We start from the raw sequence: 4,855 nt of genomic DNA, 5'->3' as shown, positions 1-4,855 counted from the left end.
ACGGGTGGAAAATGACAGAGAAGAGTTTTCCAAGTACAGGAAATGAATTGACTGAAGGAAGAAATGTTCATTTCATCTTTAGCAAAGAGCAACTTGATTTTATCAGAGAGGGAATACACATATCCATACACATACACACGTACATATACACGTGTGTGCTCATGTCCTTACACATTCATCTATATACATGCATAGGCACATAAGTACACACATATAAACATACAGCTCTGCAGCAGAAAGGAAGCAGGGCAATGAGGACTCTGTGGCTTTCTTTTTATTCTGAAAAACCATATACATCTAACATATATATACCATTCATAATGATAAAACTCACTTTAAATCTCAGATACAGAAACTCTTTTCACCCAGCAAAATTAATCATCAAAATTCATTTTGTTTTGGAAATCATATGTATGTTATTTGTGTAAAATAAACAGATTTCCTTGACATGCTCCTAAATATTTATTGGGAAAATGTTATATCTGTCACCACATTTTTAGGTTATTTTACAGAGAAGAATAATGCTATAAATTATAGGACTTAGTCTAATATACATGCTTTTTTGAACCAATGAAAAACCCATTCAGGAAGCTTCATCTATAAAGAATGTTTTTCACAAAATGATATAAAAGCTGAAAATCAAAAAGGGGCAAAGGAGGAACAAGGAGGGTAAATGTGTGTGTTATTCTATTTAAAATGACATTTAAAAGCAAAATAGAAAAGAAGAAAGAGATCTGGTTTCAGATACAATCCTCAGTACTGGAAAAGAAAACAAACAGTGTGAGTCTGTTTTGCTTAAATTTGACATTTCTTGTTAGAACTTTAAGATCTAACCTCCGTGGAATGAAAAAGACTACAAAGTCTATTATTAGACAACTTAATTTATGTTTCTCTAGCCTTTTACATTCCATAGACACCTCTGTTATTATCCTTTATGATTTTTGAGCAGTCCTTAGTACATTGGAGAAATAATTTCTACTTACTGAATATTTTATGCTTGCTTGCCTTAAAAACTCTTGGGTACAAACTTTATTCATAACACACAAAACTAAATATTACGTTTCTTCTTTTCCTTTTAAGTTATTTTATGTGACTGTTGTAAGCATTGAGAAATTCCTTTCAAAACCAATTACTTTTTTTAGATTCAGAGGATTATTTGCTTGTGTACTTTTTTTTTTCCAAAGAAATACAGCAACATGATGGATTTAGAGACTTAAACATAAGACCTAACACCATAAAAACCCTAGAAGAATTGCTCATCTAAATCATTCAGAACATAGGCATAGGCAAGGGCTTCATGACTAAAACACCAAAAGAATTGGCAACAAAAGCCAAAATAGACAAATGGGACCTAATTAAACTCCAGAGCTTCTGTACAACAAAAGAAACAATCATTAGAGTGAACCGGCAAACAACAGAATGGGAAAACATTTTTGCAATCTACCCTTCTGACAAAGGGCTAATATCCAGAATCTACAGAGAACTAAAATAGATTTACAAGAAAAAAAGACAAACAAACCCATCCAAGAGTGGGAGAAGGATATGAACGGACATTTTTCAAAAGAAGACATATATGAGGCCAACAAACATATGAAAAAATGCTCATCATCACTGATTATTAGAGAAATGCAAATCAAAACCACATTGAGGTACCATCTCATGCCAGTTAGAATGGCAATCATTAAAAAATCTGGAGACAACAGATGCTGGAAAGGATGTGCAGAAATAGGAACACTTTTACACTGTTGGTGGGAGTGTAAATTAGTTCAACTATTGTGGAAGACAGTGTGGTGCCTCCTCAAGGACCTAAAAATAGAAATTCCATTTGACCTAGCAATCCCATTATTGAGTATACACCCAAAGGATTATAAGTCATTCTATTATAAAGACACATGCCCAGGTATGTTCATTGCAGCACTGTTTACAATAGCAAAGACCTGGAACCGACCCAAATGTCCATCAACAATAGACTGGATAAAGAAAATGTGGCACGTATATACCATGGAATACTATGCAGCCATAAAAGAATGATGAGTTGGTGTCCTTTGTAGGGACATGGATGAATCTGGAAACCATAATTCTCAGCAAACTGACCCAATGACAGAAAATCAAACACTGCATGTTCTAACTCATAGGCAGGTGTTGAACTATGAGAACACATGGACACAGGGAGGGAAGCATCACACACTGGGGTCTGTTGGGGGTGCCAAGGGAGGGACAGCAGAGCGGTGAGGAGGGATAATATGGGGAGAAATGCCAGATGTAGGTGACAGGAGGATGGAGGCAGCAAACCACATTGCCATGTGTATACCTATGCAAGAATCCTGCATGATCTGCACATGTACCCCAGAACCTAAAGAACAATAAAAAAAATATTGCTTATCAATTAGGATATATATCCTAATTTGCCCCTAATTTGTGAGTTTAGATGATGCCTTTTTTTTTTTTTTTTCAGTCTTGAGTCAGATCTTTATTTGGTGCTCCATCCAGATATATTTTTAGTGCTTTCTCTTTACGAGGTGAGTATGTTACACGATGTCCAGTCTTCTGGAGTCGACTGCTTTCGAGGTGGGTGCACCGTTCCTGGAAGTACTGCAATACCAGGTCGATGCGTGGAGTGGACGGAGCAAGCTCCTATTCCATCTCCCTGCTCCAAAAATCCATTTAATATATTGTCCTCGGATAGAGGACGTATCAGATATTAAACTGATAAGAACAGATACTACACTTGATCTTAGCCAAAAGGCCGAGAAGCGATTATATATGATGCTTTTTATACAGAATTTTTGGAATTATTATAAACACTTTTAAACTCATTGTATTAAAAATATAAATACATATAGTTTTCCTAAATATAAATAAGATAAAACTTAAAAAAAAAACACGTAGTATAAATTGTGAGAAGCTAGGAAATCAAAATCACAAACAAATTGTAAGAAGTTGTAAGTCCAATGCATAAAATAATCAACATAGAAATTTTTTTCTGTTTCTTGTTTCTGCTCTTCCCTCTGTTTCTGACTTGGTAGAATTATTAATTTTGACAACTAATAAGAAGGAATTATACTAAGCACAAGAAGTTACTATAAGACATTATTTTCTGCCCCATGTTAATAACATTGCACCCTGCATTTTGCATGCACAAAATATTTTAAATTAATTAATAGAACTCAACTTGCTGTACTTCCAAAATGTGGTCTACATATTTTAAATATCAGATATTTACTGTTTTCAAAATTGTATAATTAGCATGTTTGATGATAATATATCCTAACAAAAATATGATTAAAAATTTTAACTTAAAATAATATGATTTAAAATGTCTTATCTCACATGACTAGAAATTATATAAATATGGATTAATAATAGTTCCAATGATCAAGTCTAATTTTTCAAATACTAAATGTAAGTTTAGAAGAGTTTTTTTTCCTAGTTGATTAAAGTTTAACAAATTAATTTTTCCATTTTTTTCTTTTATTTATTTTTGGCATAATTATTAGACATTCTAGAATACATTTCTAAATTTCAAGTGTACTGCCTGGTATATTATTAAAACTAACACCATAATTTTTCTTCTGAAAATATAACTACTATGTTCATTAAATGAAATATTTTATAATTATTTATAGTTTAACAAATGAAAAGGTTTATTTTATTGTCACTAGATAACACATTGCAGACTTTTGATTGTCTAGCTACAGAAAAGCATTCCATAAATATTTGTTTATTTTAAAAAGCATAAATATATGACGCAAAGAGGTTTGGCCATGAAGTAAATGTTAATCACTTACTGTTTGTCTGTTTTATATTGTCATTTAAATTTGAACTTAAGTCTTCTTTAATTTCTTTAAAACCTAGTTGATTTCTAAGCAACAAAACCTACTGCCACTTTATTGCACTTTATGTTATTCTAACCTCTAAGAAAATTATTGTTTTCAAATTACTTTTTACTAGTTTTTGGGAAATAGCAATGTCCTTGCCTTTTACCTATGAGTCTGTCTAAATATCATAGAATAATGCTTAAATTTTCTAATTATCCCCTCACACTCAGTTCTGATCCAAATCTAACCCTTCTTTTAGCTTTTTCTTTTAAATTTTATTTAACATATATTCAGATTTATAGAATTACAAAAATAGAATAAAGAAAAAATAGAATAAATAAGTTATTTAGACATTTTACTGCAAATACTTTGTTAATGCTTTGCCCATCTGCTTTACTGTTCCATCCCTCTTTTTTCTCTGTGTACATATATTTGTATATGTATATATTTGTGTATACACATATATAGATGAATATATATTTTTATTTATGTATACATATAATTTTTTCTGAATCATTTGAGAATAAATTGCTGATGTGCATGCCACATTACTCCTAAATATTCAGTGTATGTTTTCTAAGAACAAAAACAATTACACACATAATCTGTTATGTTTAATTTCATGTGTCAACTGGACAGAGCCAAGAGATACTTAGACTTGGGCCAAGCATTATTCTAGTGTGTCTTAATGAGTGTTTCCTGAAGAGATTAACATTTGAATTGGTAGATTGAGCAAATTGCCCTTTTTAATATGAGTGGGCCACATTCAATTAATTGAAGACCTGAATAGATCAAAAAGGTTGAGCAAGAAGGAACTTCTTTACTGACTGCTTGAGTTAGGACATTGGTCATTTCTGCCTTTCAGACTTGGATTGAAATTTGGCTTTTTTGGGGTCTCAAACTTTCTGTGTATCAGACTGGAACTACACATTGGCTCTCCTAGGTACCAAGCTGCCAAACAAAAACCTTGGGACTTCTCAGCATTTATAATCATGTAGACCGATGCATTATAAGGTATTTTAAAACACATATACACA

General features: G+C 32.1%; 1 non-coding gene across 1 annotated transcript; it reads right to left on the bottom strand.

Moving 5' to 3' along the window:
* Positions 1-2,567: 2,567 nt before the first annotated feature.
* On the bottom strand, positions 2,568-2,758 carry LOC135275567 (U2 spliceosomal RNA). The gene has a single exon (XR_010343185.1). It is a non-coding gene; the product is annotated as a U2 spliceosomal RNA (small nuclear RNA).
* Between the last annotated feature and the right edge of the window lie 2,097 nt (positions 2,759-4,855).

The sequence above is a fragment of the Aotus nancymaae genome, unplaced genomic scaffold, assembly GCF_030222135.1.
Source record: "Aotus nancymaae isolate 86718 unplaced genomic scaffold, 86718_ANA_hifiasm-v0.15.2.pri h1tg000016l, whole genome shotgun sequence".
Lineage (NCBI taxonomy): Eukaryota > Metazoa > Chordata > Mammalia > Primates > Aotidae > Aotus > Aotus nancymaae.
The sequence above is the reverse complement of the archived record's forward strand: the minus strand, read 5'-3'. Positions and strand labels throughout refer to the sequence as shown.